The 18622-nt window shown below is 40.8% G+C and overlaps 1 long non-coding RNA gene and 1 pseudogene across 4 annotated transcripts in view; one reads left to right on the forward strand and one right to left on the reverse strand.

The window, feature by feature from the left end:
* Nucleotides 1-18622, reverse strand: part of LOC103351421 (uncharacterized) — a 107794-nt gene that overhangs the window by 58620 nt on the left and 30552 nt on the right. The gene's annotated exons all lie outside the window — the stretch shown is intronic.
* On the forward strand, nucleotides 12032-12418 carry LOC100340858 (oocyte-expressed protein homolog pseudogene; annotated as a pseudogene).

Raw genomic sequence — 18622 nt, forward strand, 5'->3', positions numbered from 1 at the left:
CTTGTATGTTTTTAAATTTATTGAATGTCAGAATTCTGAAGTGAAATTGCTTTCTCAAGCTTTGTTGTTCTTGCTGTGTTTGTTTAGTAACTGTGTTGAACCCCTCAGTGCAGTCGGCATTCTTGTCATGGGTGGCCATTTGATTAGTAAACAGGGGTTTTCTTGAAGATTTCCCAATCACCCATTCTTTTCTGAAGGGCTCTCTGTCAGTTGGGATACAAGCCAAAGGACTCACTCAGTCTATTTATCTGCAGTAGTCTTCAATTTATTCTTGGGTGGAGCCTCCAAGTCAGCCAGAGCTGAGAGATGTTACTCACCCTCTGGCTCCCCTCGACCACCTTAGAACTTTTCAAAACCCACTGTATACATCTCATCCCCTGGATTTGCATTCTAAGGTCATTATCTAGGTGCTTGTTTTACCAAAGTAGTTTACGATTTACGTTTCAAAAATTACTTTAAAATTTTTAAGCATGCATTTTTTGAATATGGCTTTCCTTCATGAACAAGCTCTGCTTCAGAACAACTAAGAGAAGCCCCGTATATATTACTTTTCCACTGACCTTTTGGAAAAGTCAGAGTGAAAGTTTACTCATACTTTTAGTTGTGATGAGGTGCTCACAAACCCCTTTTCCTCCCTATGGTGACTGTTGGATTACTTTTTTTTTTTTTTTTAAGAACACACTACTTTCATGTATCTGAGGTACTGTTTTTTGAAGTTTGCTGGAACTCACAAAAAGGGGTATGGGATTACAAAGTTCAGCCACTGCAAAGCTCATTGTTATAACTACGATTTAGCCTTTTTTTGAATAATGACTTCAGATAAGCATTTTGATTAATTTCTGGACTTTTGGAAAGGTGACCTTCACAATCATGCCAGTGTTCTCATTGCATAATATAGACAAACAGATCTTTGGCAGTGCCTACCAGTGTTCTGGATGTGCTTCTCATGTTAATAGATTATAATTTAAAAATAAATCAAATTAAATAATTATGTTTAATATGCATTAAATCTAAGTACATATGATTCACTGGACAATCTTTCAGATGTTTGTGTGCAAGAAGACACTCCATGTGAGGAATAATGTAGGCATATATCACCAAATCACTGATTTCAAGCTCCTTACATTTGCATGAGTTTTTGCTAGTTTTAAATAGGATAGTTACTATGCAGAAGATACTTCTGGAAATACTGGGACAGATAGGTTTTGGCTTTTCTCACAAGGCACTCAATGGTAGCATAGCAAAGAATCCCCAAATAACCACACCGAAAATTCAACTATGGTCTCAACAGGCCATGGATCTTTGTTATTCCAAATATCATCGCCCTGTCCTTGAGCAAGAGAATGGGTTTGTGTTAACAGAGCGTAAGATGGTCTGCTTAACTCCCCCTTGTGGATCATTTCCTAAAAAGAAAAACAAAAACAAAAACAAAAAACAAAACCAAAGAAACCTGATTACATCTGATTACTTCTGCTATTGGAAGATGGATTGAATCCCCAAAATTGTCATAAATTAGGAAAGCTTTTAAAGGGGGTCTTAAATCTCACACGGGCTGGTGATAATGAACACTCAAACAGTCGTCTATGCCGCCAAAGGATGATCAGTACATGCTAACAATTTATCCTTCTGATTTAGGCTAATACTTATTGGTCAATTATTATGTGACAGGAAATGTGCTAACAGAACAGGCTGCATAAATTGGAAGTCAAAGTTTAAATGTGGGCTATTATGTTCAAAATTGAAGAACCTCAGGATGGCAGCATCAGAGAATTAAGCCTTAAGTGGGACCATTTAGAATATGGCACTGGGAGACAGCAGAGATTACATGCCCAAAATACTGGCCTTGCATGATGTACATGTTCATAGGAGGTCTCACGCTTAAGGAAAATTGTGTTATTCTTCTATGAAGCGTTTAAACCTCAAAATAAACACCAGGTAATAGAGCCTTTAGTTCATGGTGTTGAGATAGAAACCCAGGATTCTGTATCCAACCAGTCTCCCCTAGCCTACCATACCAACCCAGGAACGAATTCGACTTATCCTAGGTGGCAGGAAGATAGACATCAGGATAATACATTAAAAATGGTATAAAAAGGAGCAAAGTAAGTTCAAATGTTTTATGGACTATCATGAAAAACTGTAGAGCTTGTTAATAACAATGTATGTGATATAAGGCAAACATTAGGCTAAGTGCCTCACAAATTTTCTCATCACACAATGACACCATGATCAAGGAATTACTATGAACATTAATTTACAAATAAGTTATATGAGGCTAGAAGAGTAAATCACATATCCACGATCAGAGCTGAGGTATGAAATGTGAGCAACTTCCAGTGCCCCAGCAGTAAACTGTTTCATGATATTCTATTAGAACATCATCACGATGTCTTATTTACAGTGTTAGCTCCACCAAGGACTCAGCTAGAAACTTCAGGCAAATTATTGGCCCTTATTTGGACACCATTCTCTCAGTTTGAATTAGATAATCCTTCCCACATCTAACAGGTATTACTTTTATAAAAACTAAGGCAGTAGGATGGGAAACCCAACAATACTTTAGTGCTTTCATTCTTAAACTATGTTTCTTTCAGTAATAATCACAGTTCAAAAATAGACTCACAACCCAGGATACAAGTATTACTGTTCTGAGGCTTTGCTCTCTATTAACTGCATTGTTTGCCATCTTGTATTTATCCTATGGACTAATTCCAAAGACTATTGACAGATATTTATTGATGGCTTTCAGCATTATTTTTAGGTTTTCTTTCAGTTGATTAAAATGCAGATAAAATTTTCCATTATACTTAACATTTGTGCAAATTCATTGGGGGTCTTTGAGGAGGAGTCTGGTACTTGCATTGATCTCCAGTTTTTTTTCTTTTTTAACTTTTATTTAATGAATATAAATTTCCAAAGTACGACTTATGGATTACAATGGCTTCCCCCCCATACCGTCCTTCCCACCCACAACCCTCCCCTTTCCCACTCCTGATCTCCAGTTTTTACTGAGCCGTTCTTATTCAGAGTTCATAACTCCATTGGCAAGACTCAACCTGCTTTATCCTAAGTGCCTGCTAACTGCACAAATATCAACAACTATCCACAGAAAGCCACATGTACTCTCTGGGCTAAGGAAGGTACACATCCAAGGAAAGCTGTGTTCAGGTTAATGGCAGGGTTTGCCTTTCTCAACTTTTTCTTATGGATCAAGTAGGCTTTTAAAACTCAAGTACTGATGAGGATCGAGGGAAGGAAGGAAGGTACCCTAATCCACTGTTGGTGGGAGTATAAACTAGTAGAGCCACTCTGGAAGATAGTATGGAGAAACCTTGGAAAGCTCTAACAGATACACAATATGATCCCGATATCCCACTCCTGGGAGTTTTCCTAAGGAAAAGGGTTCACCCTGTCAAGGATTTATACCCAAGTTTATTACAGTTCAATTCACAATAGCTAAGATATGGAATCAACCCAGATGTCCAACTGTTATAAAGAAATTATGGTATATGTTATGGAACAGTACTCAACTATGTAAGAATGAAATCCTGTCTCTTGCAACAAAATGGATGCAGCTGAAATAAGCCAGCCCTTAAAAGATAAATACCATGTTATCCCTGATCTGTATCAACTAATGCATTATCAAAAATGTCATGTATGAAAATGACATTACCATTTTGAGATCCAATGATTTTTTTATAGTCCTTTTATTTACTGTTAAACAGTGTTTTTTTCTCCTTACTTTTTGTTGAACTTTGTAGGATTAATGTCAAGAGTGTAACAAACAAAGTAGATCATTGTAAAAATCAAGGAAATAAAAAAGGGAGGAAAATGGGTGGACCGTGGGCAGGAGGGTTAGGTGGGAAGTATTACTATGTTCCTTAATCTGTATATATGAAATTTCTTTACCTTAAATTTAAAAACAAAAAAAGTAAAGTTCTCAGCGATTAGCAAGATTTCAGTCATTTCAAGTAATAAGGGCAGTGTGAGACACTCGGATTCCTTATTATTTTTACTCAACACAAAAATATTTATGTTGGTTTAAATCCTGTTTAATGGGGAGTAGAGATGGACATTCAAAAAGTTATGTGTGAAATGTTTAGTCTGTTATGACTTGCAGATTATTCCTTTACCTCCGGATTCAAGTTAATATTGATTGAGCACCTACTGCATATTAAGTAACAAGCACTTAAACATACTGATGCATGGTATCTCATTTAGTCCTCTTGATAATTTAAGTCTCTGTTCTTTCAAGTTTTTTAAATGCTTTCCCCAATTCACAGTTAGTAAGTAATGGAGCGGAGATAGAAACCTATGATTTCTTTTCCCAAAGGCCTCTTCTACCTTCTCCAGCCACAGCTCTTACACACACAACTCTCCTTACTTGGATGGGAAGAAAGGAACTGTAAGAGTTTTGCAGAAGTAGGAGATGAAATATGTGCTCTGGTCCTAAACCAGTCCAATAAGGGGCCAGAGTGTTGTGTAGTGGGGAAAGCTGCTGCCTGCATTGCCAGTATCTCACTGGGTGCCAGGTCATGTCCTAGCTGTTTCAACTTCTGATCCAGCTCCCTATTTATGTACCTGAGAAAGCAGTGGAAGGTGGCCCAAGTCATTGTGTCTCTGGGACCTACATGGGGGACTCGTATATAGATTTTGGCTCCTGGCTTTGGCCTGGCCCTGGCCTGGGTGTTGTGGCCATTTAGGGAGTGAATCAATAAATGGAAGATCTCCACCTCTCCTCCTCTCTTTCAGTAACTTCCAAATAATTCTGTTAAAAAAAGTGCAGTAAGAGGCAACGGTCACTCACTGGTCCATGGAAATTATAAAATCCAGCTAGACATGTTATTTTTTGAGGCTCAACAAACTACATGGGAACAGTTGTCTTCAGCTCTTACCTTATGCATTCGCCTCCCGATTCTATTCTCCAAATCTTTGTCTCCTACTTTCTCCTTAAATGCAATTACTTGGACGTCTTAGTGGGATTTCTCTGAATGCTGCAGGGTCCAATGTATTACAACAAAGTCATACCTGGAATATTTTCAAAACAGTCCCTCTTGTCTGAGGATCAGGATGTTGCGAGACACTACTCTTAAAACTGGTAAGAGCATCTTTATTGAATTAAGAGGATTTATGAAACAAGGGTTGGATTCTCTCTGAAATTTTAAAGGACTTTCCTGTCCAACTCTTTAAATGTTATTTATCCTGAGGCCATTTCCCCCTTTGAAACGCCTTTGCCTTCTGAATGAATAGGCTAGTACTAACAGTTCTATTTTGGATTCTAAAAAAAGCTCACTTCCATTTCATATACATTAAATTTTGTCTGAAATCTATCCATTCATATCTTCTAATTATATATTTCTATAATGTTTTGTTATATACATAATACACATCTATTTTATAAGGTACTTATATATTGGTATGAAATGTTTGTCACTAAAGACCAGGTGACACTGTCACACCAGAATTTTTATTTCCACATGTTTTTCAATTTTTAATTCTTCCTTAAAATCTTAGCCAAATCCCATTTATGGAATATATATTTTCTGTTTTCTTCCCAGAAACTACTGTCAAGATTCTTGGATAAAAACAACCACAATGTGCTGTAAGACCGTAGTAATTTCCTCCCTGTTCTTCAAGTGTTCAGCAGTTTGTCTATTGCCCAGTCCAATATCTATTTCATTTTCCCCCTAGCACAATCCCCCTTCCTAGTAAAACACTAGGTTCCAGACAACTATTGCTGTGTGTAACCAGTTACTCCAAAACCCAGTGACTTGTATTATAGGCCATAAATTTACTTATAACTTGGGTGATTTTCCTGTTCACATAGCGTTAATCCAAGTTGTTGGGCTTATTTGTCTCCAGCATGGGGTGTTCTGTCTTCACTGGTATCTCTTACACAGAGATATGAATGGCTGCAGTTTTGAGATCAGATTGGGTTCCCAAGCAGGGACTTTATACATTCAATCTTCAGTATGTAGATCATAGCGTTTGGATTTCTTACTGACCCAACACCTGGAGGTTTGTGTTTTTTTTTTCCCCTAAAGACTTGCCGCCCCCCCCCCCCCTTTTCTTTTTGACAGGCAGAGTGGACAGTGAGAGAGAGAGAGACAGAGAGAAAGGTCTTCCTTTGCCGTTGGTTCACCCTCCAATGGCCGCTGCGGCCGGCGCACTGCAGCCAGCGCACTGCGCTGATCCGATGGCAGGAGCCAGGTGCTTCTCCTGGTCTCCCATGGGGTGCAGGGCCCAAGCACCTGGGCCATCCTCCACTGCACTCCCTGGCCACAGCATAGAGCTGGCCTGGAAGAGGGGTGACCGGGACAGAATCCGGCGCCCTGACCGGGACTAGAACCCAGTGTGCCGGTGCCACAAGGCAGAGGATTAGCCTAGTGAGCCGCGACGCCGGCCAAGACTTGCTTTTATTTGATAGAATTAAAGAGATGGGGCAGGGAGGGACTTTCATCTGCTGGTTCACTCTCCAAATGGCTATAATGGCCGGAGCTTCTTCCAGGTCTCCCACGTGGGTGCAGGGGCCCAAGGACTTGGGCCAGGTCCTACTGCTTTCCCAGGCCATAGCAGAGAGTTGGATCAGAAGATGATCAACTGAGATTAGAACTGGTGCCCAAATGGGATGCTGGTGCTTCAGGCCAAGGCTTTAACCCACTGCGCCACAGCACAGGGCCCCCACACTTAGGGTTCTTTAAGAGGCCAGAATGGAAGCATCAGTCCTCCCCATCAGTTTCATATTACATCAACAAGCCATCAGCCCACCATATTTAAGGGTAGAGAATTAAATCATCTCTCTGCATAAGTAATGTAGCTGACACTTTTCAGTTACTTTCTTTCTTTCTTTCTTTTTTTTTTTTTTTTTGCTTTCAAACTTTTATTTAATGAATATAAATTTCCAAAGTACAGCTTATGGATTACAATGGCTTCCCCCCCATAACGTCCCTCCCACCCGCAACCCTCCCCTTTCCCACTCCCTCTCCCCTTCCATTCACATCAAGATTCATTTTCATTTCTCTTTATATACAGAAGATCAGTTTAGCATACATTACGTAAAGATTTCAACAGTTTGCTCCCACACAGAAGCATAAAGTGAAAAATACTGTTTGAGTACTAGTTATAGCATTAAATCTCAATGTACAGCACACTTCAATCGAGTTTCTTTTACATGAGTTTGCAAATTGTTAAGTATGGGCTAATATTGGATGACAATGTCAGTTCCAGGAACTTGTCCACCAGAATTTTTATTTCCCCATGTATTTTTTTTTTTTTTGACAGGCAGAGTTAGACAGTGAGAGAGAGAGAGAGAGAGACAGATCTTCCATTGGTTCACTCCCCTTGCTGTGCCAATCCAAAGCCAGGATCCAGGTGCTTCCTCCTGGTCTCCCATGTGGGTGCAGGGCCCAAGCACTTGGGCCATCCTCCACTACCCTCCCAGGCCACAGCAGAGAGCTGGACTGGAAGAGGAGCAACCGGGACAGAATCTGGCGCCCCAACCAGGACAAGAACCCAGGGTGCTGGCGCTGTAGGCGGAGGATTAACCTAGTGATCCACAGCACCGACCTTCCCCATGTATTTTTGTTCTTTCCCATGAAACTTCAGTGTTTTTACCTGTTGTATGCATTTGTTCACCCATTAATTGGATCATCTGTATTGTGACTGAAAATTGACATAAAACAATCCTTATCAGAAGAACATATTTTCTGAGCCAAGTAACTAGTGATGGGACTAGTGATGGCTCTCCTCGGTTGATGCTTAAACTGGAGGTTCACATGATGTTCTCAGACCTTTCTATCTGTGTTTTGACTCAGACTGAAGTACCTGCAACAGAAAACATCTGATACTTCTTCAGGCCTATATATTCCCTTGGACAAATCTAGTGGCAAAGAGGTCTATTCTTTTCTCCAGCAATTTCAACCAAAGCATGGTTAGGTCTGATTGGATGTCAGCCAACCATCATGGATAACAAGACAAGACTAGGGCCAGCATCGCAGCTCACTAGGCTAATCCTCTGCCTTGCGGCTCTGGCACCCTGGGTTCTAGTCCTGGTCGGGGAGCCAGATTCTGTCCTGGTTGCCCCTCTTCCAGGCCAGCTCTCTGCTGTGGCCAGGGAGTACAGTGGAGGATGGCCCAAGTGCTTAGGCCCTGCACCCCATGGGAGACCAGGAGAAGCACCTGGCTCCTGCCATCGGATCAGCGCGGTGTGCTGGCCGCAGCGCGCCGGCCGCAGCGGCCATTGGAGGGTGAACCAACAGCAAAGGAAGACCTTTCTCTCTGTCTCTCTCTCTCGCTGTCCACTCTGCCTGTCAAAAAATAAAAAAAAAATAAAAGACTAAATCACATGCTTTTCACTATACACACTGCTGCACCAAGCAAATGCATGACATCACATGGATTTAGAAACCTTGAGACTTGCCAGGGCCTTCTACAGAGAACAATTGCGGTACTCTTACAAAAATAAAATTAAAAAAAATACAGTAGCTGCCAACCCCACTTATGCTATTTCTCCCATGAGCTAACCCTATTATTTTCACCTATTGAATCCTACTCAATCTTCCAGATCTGTATAAAATGTCTTTTTATTTGACAGGTACAGTTACAGAGAGAGAGAGAGAAGAGTATTCCTTCCATTGGTTCATTCCCCAAATGGCTGCTACAGCCAGTGCTGCACTGATCTGAAGCCAGGAGCCAGGTGCTTCCTCCTGGTCTCCCACGAGGGTGCAGGTGTCCAAGCACTTGGGCCATCCTCCACTGCCTTCCTGGGCCACAGCAGAGAGCTGGACAGGAAGAGGAGTAGCCAGGACTAGAACCCAGTGCCCACACAGGATGCTGGTAGCGCAGGCGGAGGATTAATTAAGGGAGCCACGGCGCCAGCCCAAAATGTCATTTCATCTATGAAACCTCATTTGAGTTATTCACTACTTTTATGTGAATTAGGTGGCTTCCTCTATTTAGGCCAAAATACATCAACATTCTCATGTGTCACCCTACAATTTATGTGTATTGTACTTGCAATTTTGTTAGATTTCTCCAAAAATGATCTAAATCTCTTAATAGTAGGAATTGTTGACTTGGTTCAATGACAGACTTAAAAATATACATTGCAAAGAACTCCAATGTAAGACAGGAATGTTTTCAATCTATTTTTTTAAAAATTTACTTCAGATCATTGTCTAATTTTTATAATTTGTTATGGATCTGGTATAGGATTATTTACCTATGAAAAAGTCAATCCTGGTTGTTAACTCCTTTATATACATCCCTAAGAAATAGATTTTCATTTATTTAAGACAGCCATTTTAAACTTTTTGCCTCACTGATTTTTATTATCCTGTGCTTGGTTTAGAAAGATCTATGTCACTGGTCAAAGAGTTGGGGGGGAAGAGTCCTCATAGGGTCCCTGGGAAAAGTCTTTTCTCTTCAAAAGAAACACATGACGATACTCAGTCTTCCTTGGTAAAATATTTTTGGTTTGAAGGTGATCTAGGGCACTGTAGAAGACAATCTGACCACAGGAGGCACTTCGTGGAGAAAACAAACCCAATGAGGCTAGAATAATATAGATGGAAAACATACACGGTATAACATGGCTATTGAGCTTCTCCATCATTCTTGAACTGCCAAATCCTTCACATGAGAAATGTGCATTGTTCAGGTCAGTTGATACTGGCACTTCCATGTTCATAGCCCAAAGCATCCTATCCCAGAACCCAGATTAAGGAACAGAATTTGAGTTCTTCGACTCCCATCCAACCCAGGGACTTATCTATGAGATACTTACTCTTAATGAGAAAGAACTCTGCACCTTGGGTCATCCTTTGCTGCTTTCCAGGAGCACTAGCAGGAAGCTGGATTCAAAGTAGAGCAACCTCGATTCCAATGGGCATTCCGATGTGCAGTACCAGCATCGCAGGTGGCAGCCTAATCTGCTATGTCCCAAGGCCTGCCCCGACTTGTACCATTTTACCTTGTGCTTTATTTTCTGGGAGAAATATGTAACACCAATGCTGGTATTTTGATCTTCCTTCTTTTGAATTGTATCTGATGTTGTTTAATGATTTTTCATTGTTTTTGTTGCGTTTGTACTGAATTCATTAATACTTATGAAATGACATTGTACTAAGCATTCTATTGGGTGATGTATTGTTTCCTATTGTCCTTTTAACAAATCACCCCCAGCTTAATGGTTTAACACATGACAGGAGACAGCACTGTGGCACAGGGTGTGAAGCTGCCACCTAGGATGCCTGGTGAGATCCCAGCTACTACATTTGCTCCACTGCCTTCCTAATGTACCTGGGGGGCAGCAAATTATGGTCCAAGTACATAGGTTCCCGCCTACTATGTAGGAGACAGGAATCTAATTCCTGACTGCGGGCTTTGGTCTGGCTTAGTTCTGGCTGTTGCAGGCAGCTGCGACTAAATTGCTGGATGGAAGATCTAAGTGTCAGCAGTAGGGTTCTTTTAATTTATATTTTTCCAATTTTTTTAACCTAGAAACATCATTTAAGTACACAAACTTCATGCATTTCATATATACAAATTTAGGAACATAGTGATTCATCCCATACTACCTTCCCTCCAGTAATTCTACCCTTCTTCCTCCTTCTCTTCCTTTTTTAAAAGATCTATTTTTAATTAGGTTGATATACATGAGATTAACACTACACGAAGAGTTCAATAGCGCGCACACACACACACACACACCAAAAAACCTAAAACAAACGGGAGTTCTAGGATAAAGTGGTTTATCTCTTACTTCTAGAAGTTGGTGGCATTCCTTGCATTGCTAGTCCACACAGTCTCAGGCTTCTGAGATCTGTTTGTTTGTAAGGATCATTGTCATTTTAATCAGACCATCTTAGATAATCTCCCTATGTCAACATTCTTACTTGCATCTGCGGAATTCATGTACCCATGTAAGCTTAAAAATCAGTTTCTGAGGATCAGAAATATTTTTCTTTCAATTTGGGAAGGCAAGATTATTCAGCCAATGGCCAGCAACACAAAGGGATAGGTATCCTCTTAAGAATCAGAGTCCAGGGGCCAGCATTGTGGCATAGCTGGTCACGCCACCCCCTGTGACACCAGAATCCCATATGGGCTCCCGTTCATGTTCTGGTTGCCTCACTTCCAATCCAGCTTCCTGCTAACAGCCTGAAAAATCAGAAGATAGCTCTAATATTTGGGCCCCTGCTGCCCATATAGGAGCTCCTGGCATTGGCCTGGCACCAGCTTAGCCTCTGTGGCTACCTCCATAGTGAGCCAGTGGATTGAAGATCTGTCTCATCCATTTTCTAAATAAGTATATAAAAGCTATGTAGTCTAGAAAGGAATTACTGTATTTACTTATTCTGCTTATAAACAAATTACAAGAGAAAAACCAAAGAAATGTGAGGAGGGGAAAACACTCATTTCCTACTGAGGTCATGAAGAGGTTTCATAAAGGAGATAACTAAGGTTGGATTTAAAGGATGCAATGACTGGACACAATACACCGTGAGTACTTTCTGGATTCTTTTAACACTTTGCAAGGTAAGGACTACCATTCTCCCACCGTAACAAATGGCCCTGGGAGACATGGATGTTATCTGCCCCAAATCACACAGCTTTTGAGGGTAAAGACCTACTGTCAGACACTGAAACGCAAACTCTAAGAGCAGGCACAGGAACTAAGAAAAGGGTGTGGGGACGGAGAACAGGCTCAGCTGGACTTTGTAAGTAACGAGTACAGTGTAGGATGAAGTGGGAAAAGGCATGAGAATTGATGCAGGCTGTGTGGGCTACAGAACAAGGAGTTGTGGGTATCACTCGAAGAATGGAGAGAAATTGGCAAGGTTTGACAGCACAGACTATCTTCCCTGAGACGGATCCCAGGATGGGGACTTGGACACAAGTGCTTAACGTGCGAGTAGTCACTCAGGAGATTAAGTGAGACAGGGAGAAGAGGGCAAGTGTTCAGAAACAGAGGATGGCTGGAGCAAGGTTCCGGTGGTTGGTGCGAGCGGTTTTGGCTGCTGCTCTCAACATGGAGGCGGACGTTGGAGCTGCTGAGGCCCGGCAGGACCCATTGAAGCCGGCCCGCCCAGAGGACCTGCTTAGGTTCCCACATCCACTGCCGCCCCCGCGCATTCACATCCGGCCGTGGTGGTTTCCGGAGCAGGAACTGGAAGACCCCTTGGTGTTCCACCTGGAGGCATGGGTGGCAGACATGATCTTTGGTCCAGACCGAGCCAGGATTCCGGAAATGGAGTGGATGAGCCAGGCCCTGTTGAGGGTGGACAGAGTGGACTTCAGGAATTTAGTGGAAAGCACGGTCCACGGACGGCCCCGTGTGCAGAACCGGGTGAAGAGCATTCTCCTGAGCCTGGCGTCATGGCACCGAGAACGTCGTGCGGGGCGAGCCAGAAGATGAAGCACCTTGAGGGGTTCCTGAAGACGCATTCATGGGGCCGGACGCTCCCCTGCATCTCGAAACTTAGGGCAGCAGGACTATGGCCAGGAGCAGAGCATTAGAGCAGCCTTGCTTTTTCCAAAATTGGAGAGAAGCAGGTGACCCTAATTCCTACATTCCTTTTTCCTGCGACTTGACAGTACTTCTGATGTGAATGTGCATTTGTAGAGCTATTTGAATAAATGGACTTTTTAATGTCATTGGACAAAAGAATCAGAGGATGAATGCTCTCGAGTAGCACGTTGAGAAAGCAGAGTGTCCGTCTTCCTTGATTTGCTGTACAGAAGGTTAGCTACTCTGCAAACATCTAATCCCATAATTCTTGTCTAGCTTCATATCTTGCTGAGCACTATACTCAAGGAGAGAGAAGAGGGAGAAAATAACTAGAACTGTCTCAAAAAATTTTCCCTTCAACATTCTCCAAAGTGAAACTTTATTTTCAGTTATGACGCTTTTGTCCAAAAACATTGCACTATAAGCAGTACAACAGCAATGCAGCACACTGGTAAAGGGACAGGAGCTTTATTTGCTGTATTCCCTATGTGCCACCCCTCCCCTACAAGTGACCCTGGTTCGCCGACATTAGATGGAAGCAAAGTTGGCTTGTGCTACACTAAGAGGTACATAGACTAGAAACAAAGAAAAATTTGACCTGTAATCTTAACGTCCTTGCATTTTTTTTAAAAAGTGACTTCTAGGAGAGAATACAAAAATTTGTGTTACTGAACCACAGATTTCTAACATGTGGAGCAAAAGCATTCTCATTTTGGAGGGTGGTACTAGTCTGCCTACTGGGCTTTAGGAGAGTGATCAACAGAAACCGAATCAATCACATTGGTGAGACCTATATAGCCTAAAAATAGAGGATTAGGAAGTTGATAATGTATGCAACCATTTCGGTGATAATGGGTGTCTATTTTAGATAGGGAGAGCTGTATGATCTTGTTAATTGAGAAAAGTTTTAAGACAGTCATGTAATCTCAGCTCTTCAAAATATTAGAAGAGCATGGACAAATGCTTAAAAGAACAAACAAAATGTTAGCAGTCATTAAGATTCCTCGATATGAGTAAAGTACAAAGTAGCTATTCAGTTTGAGATTTTCTATATTTTATAATTTCATTTTCATAGAGGTGAACATGATTCCAATAAAAACTTTTTGAAAGTTTCCCATTTCTTTCTCCTCTCCCCATCCCACTGTAAATGCTACAAATATTTTACTGGAATCATTCAGAGATGTCCCTGGGAGTTCAACAAAACAAATTCCAGAGCAGAGAAGCATGACTGTGAAAATGTTTGAGAAAGCAAACAAGTTATTGTTTCTTTCCCCAGTACTGACATGTGGTTTCTCAGTGGGATAATTATAACAATGAAGTAGGGGAAAAAAATGGTACAATTATATTTAATTAGTTCCAGTTGCTGGTAGCTGTTTGAACCCTCACCTCTGAACATTAGCAGGCAGATTGAATCTCTTGTTGTAACCTACATTAAAAAATTTTTGTTTACCAAAGAAAGAGAAAATAGAAAACTAAGCAAGTAAACTATCAAGATAACAGATATGTCATATAATTTGCTTAAAAGCAATCTATTTTAGAAGTGCCTATATAACAGCTATAAAGAGAAAATTCAATAGAATTAGCATGATAAAGTGAAAACTATTAATAAGGAAAAAATTCATCATCTCCATTAGATTTGAATGTATTGGAAAGAAGCACATTACAAAGTCATTCTATTCCTATATGGATTTTTTAGTGAGTAATTAGGATAAATAATTCTGACTTGTTTTAAAAACCATAGACACTGGCAAAAATGAAAGACTTGATGATGGGAAGCAGATGGATCATTTAATTTATTTCTCAATTACAGTTGACACATTGGGCACCGAAATCTGCAAGTCATCTGTTTCCTTCTGGTCCATTTTGCAGCTGTGTTTATTGTCATAATAAATAAATACATTATCTCATTAATGGAGCACTGAGTAATTTTCTTCCAAAAAATATAGATGTACAGAATACCTATGCTCTGAAGTGAGCACAAAATGGCAATATTCACCCCAAATTCAAAAGGAAGTAAAGCCCATGGGTGTACCAACCTTAGAAAATGGGAATGGGTCAGAGAAGAGCATAACCTGTGACTTTTTAAGATATATTCTGCTGGTGACTGACAGTTTTTCCAATAGCCACATTTTCACATGAAGTCATCCTAAGAAATCCATGTGTTTCACAGGTAATGTGTATTACATCTGCAATGCAGATGGATAGTATAGCCTGGGACACTCTTTTAGCTAGGAACACCAGAAAGGTTTGGAGAAACAGCAGTACCAACCCCTGATGCTGTATGTATAGTTGTAAAAGCAATGCACCTTAGATTGCAAGCAGAGCAGCCCTTTATTCTCAAGTGTGCAGATGGGCCTTCATGGTCTCACAGTGCCCCACTAAAGTAGTGCCATTGGAGGTGGGATTGGGATCGTTATTAAAGACTGGCTCAAACAATCAAAATGCGAGAATTGTGATAACCTAATGTTTTCTCCATTTTTGGATTAGGAGTTCATCTGGCCTATGACTTTCCAACAGGAGCAAGGATTTCTAAGAATGAACGTGATGCTTGGGGACAAATGCTTTGGATTTGACCCTTGAGTTCAAGTATTAATCCCACTCAATTCACTTGATAATTATGTCCTTTATTCATGTCTTTCATCTATTTGGACCACTTTTATTTAATAACTATACCCATGAAAAACCCATGCAAGCCATGTTTTGAGAATGTGAGAAGCAAATTCCACATTGAAACAGACCACAATCAGATCAGTTTGGCACATTTTAGTTTCATGACCTTAGATAACTGACCTAATCTAACTGAGCCTCAGTTTCTCCCTCTGGAACTTGGGAGTAAGAGTATTTCATTGGATTGCAAAGTTAAATCATCCCTGTGACGGCTTAGTAAAAGGCTTATCACAGATTAGGCAGTATGTTTCATAAGATATGTGAATACATTATTGTATTTTCATGTGACATATTTACTAGGAAGCATCAAATACTCTTGAAAAAAGAAAACATGCATTATTTATAGCAATATACTAGCTTTGTCAGTCATATGAACTTGAGCTTGGGGGCAGGACTTTCTTAAAGCACACTATTTGTATACTACATTTTAGATATGGAAAATCAATTATGCTCCAATAACACATGCTATCCCAGGGCATCATGACTTCAAGTCCTTTGGCTCTGTCTTATGCTCAGGTAGGTACTGTGAAAGTACTAGGGCTGCAGAAGATTCACAGTAATGTTAGCCTTTGGTTTCAGATTTTCATGTCATAGAACAGACAAAAACCAGTTTAGGAAATGATATTTGCATAGCAGCATGCTGAACTGCCTGGTATTTGTGGGGCAGAGGTGCGGGGATCATCATTTCTGAAATTCAGACTATTTGTACATGGAGAGATCTCCAGGGAAACATTTATCTCTTTCTCTCCCATGTATCAGAGGTCTGTGCCATTTCAAAGATGTAGACTGCAGTGTCCTGAATACCTGGGGTGAGTTCAAAACAGAAAAGCTGACTAGAGGAAGGAGGATCCAGCCAAGGAGAGATTGGGTCTATATTTTGTGGTTTCAGAGGGATGCAAAGGTATTCAAGGGGGGGAAATGCCTACTGAGTACTATCTGATTATGTTGTGTGTTACCATGTGATTGGTTGTCTTCATCATGATCCACAAGTAGAGTAAGTAACTTAAGTGTGCAGTTGAGACATTGATGGAGAAAGCACTCAAAGACTGACTTAAGGTAGACGAGGCTCCAAGATAAATAGAAGGTCCAAAACCAGGTGGAGGTTAATCAAGTGGAAGCCTCCTCGGGAATTCTAAAAACACTTACGTAGGAACCGTGGACTTCCCCGGGCCACAGAATTGTGTTCACCCTGCATTTAAAACAACTTTGCTAGATCTTGAGAGTCAGAGGCTGTGGCAACTGTCTCGTATCCAATTGCAGTTTTCAACAAGTTTACCACGTGGACTTTGCCAACTACACAATGCCTTGTGCAGGCAAGTCTGGGTCCCAGTGACAGTGATGGGGAGAAGACTTGTAAGAGACCCAAGGAAAGATGGCCACGTGAGCTACTGCCTCTGGAGACCTCCCCATGTGAAGCTCCAGTTTCCGAGTTGATAGCTCGCATTAGTGGTGAGCAGGCTTAGACAATCAGCCTCTTGATCTCTGCTCAGTGGGGGTGTTGTGTGAATAACGGTGAAAGCTCCAGACAGGCAGTCCTAGAGCACAATTATAAGAAAGCGAGGGTGGTTGGCAGTGGTTTCCAGGATGTGAAGAGGTGTGTGGGTTCCTTTAAAATGCCACTTCCCTGCATCTCAGCAAGCTGCAGTTGGAAGGGTAAATGGGGAAACAGGAGTTTCAATTTCAAGCTTAGGTAACCATTGCACTAGAAGAGGGGTGAGAAGTGGGTGCAGCTGCTCTACCATGATTTTAATATCATCCTGTAACTTGACCGTAGGGTTACAAAAAATGAGGCATTAGTTCTGTATTGTTTTGTTCCACACATATTATCTGTATCTCAAGGTAAATCTAGGCTTTAACAAGTGTTTGTGTGTGTGTAAGGATACAATTTTGGATAAAGCTTTATTGTATCTGGATATAAGATCATAGGCATTACTAAGTTAGAGAACTTGGCACAAATGATCATTACATCCTGTGACATGCAGGATGAAATTATTTTTTCCTGGAAATGAATCCTTAGTCCTTATGAAGTCTTGGGATCAACAGAGAAAAATGCCTATTCGCTACCCTAACTACACAAGTATTCATTTGTTCTGTCCAAAGCAACTCGTTCAAATCATCTTTTGGATACTATCAGTTATGGATTTCATTATGCTGCATGTGAAATAAGCCCAGTGACAATGACTCAATTGAATTCAGGAGGTAATTCTGAGTGTGTGTAGGTATCAAAGGACCAGGCTCCTACATTCCTGTACTTTAGCAAGCAGAATTCTTCCTCATCTACCAAGAGTGCTTCTTCTGACTCATGTTAGCATCCCCAGGAAAAATAGAAGAAAGTAACAAGAAGTGTCAGTGCCCATATAGCTAAGCAGATATTTTCTATTTCATTGGCCTCTTGAGAAAAATTGAGAAATTTATTATTTCATCTGGCAAAACACCACTGATGACGATGAAGGGTTATATAGGTAAAGGTAAGAATAAAAGGGAGACAGCGAAGGCAACCAGCCCTGTCTCCAGCACGAGGCCAGTAGCCCAGAACTGGGGTCAGGGTGTCCCTCATGGATAGAGGGATCCAAGTACCTGCAGTATTACCTACTGTCTCCCAGGGTGTGCATCAGCAGCAAGCTGGAATCAGAATCAGAGCTGGCCATCAAATCTAGGCACTCTGATACGCGATGCAGTCATCCTAAGTGGTATCTAACCCAATTAACCACCTACTGCACTCTTTCCCTGACCCCACCATGGGACTTGGAAAATCTACAGATTACTTTGACACATTTTGTCACATTTAAAAATGTCAAAAACTGTGTGTTGATTCTGTGAAATCGTCAAGGTAGGCCAATTTGGCCTTTTTCCCTTCACCTTAAAGTCAAGTGGTTTAGTTCATAAGAGAGTGATCAAAGGCCACTTATGTGAAAGACACTAGAAAACACAAGGAGTACATTACACATGATGCATCTGAGAATTTTGATCTGCAAAAAACCCCCTATTTTTGCTTTCTATGAATAGCTAAGTTCAAGACATTCCAGAATAATTCTTGTAGTATTTAATAAAATGTATGATACAGAAAACTCAGAAACTTCAATATCAAAAAGCTCAATATGAAAATCCTACAAAATCAAGAATTAAGATGATGAATAAGGATGGACTTGGGAAAATAAGAACAGTAATATCAAAATGTCAGACTCAGAAATGACATTCCTGAGAACCAAGGAAAACATTTGAATAAGATGTGTGACTGAGTTCTTGTTGCATAATAAAGAAGTGGTTCTTATTGTGTAACAAAATGAAATAAGGCAAAATTTTGTTTTGCCAACTTTGAAACCCTAGGAATTTTTCACTAACTCTTTAGGGAAGATGCAATGAGTAGCTAAGTTTAGAAGATTGTTAGGTCACAAGTAACATCAATTTTAAACAACTTGTAAAACAGGTGCTGTGTCCATAGAT

This window comes from Oryctolagus cuniculus, chromosome 15, assembly GCF_964237555.1.
Source record: "Oryctolagus cuniculus chromosome 15, mOryCun1.1, whole genome shotgun sequence".
NCBI classification, from domain to species: Eukaryota; Metazoa; Chordata; class Mammalia; order Lagomorpha; family Leporidae; genus Oryctolagus; species Oryctolagus cuniculus.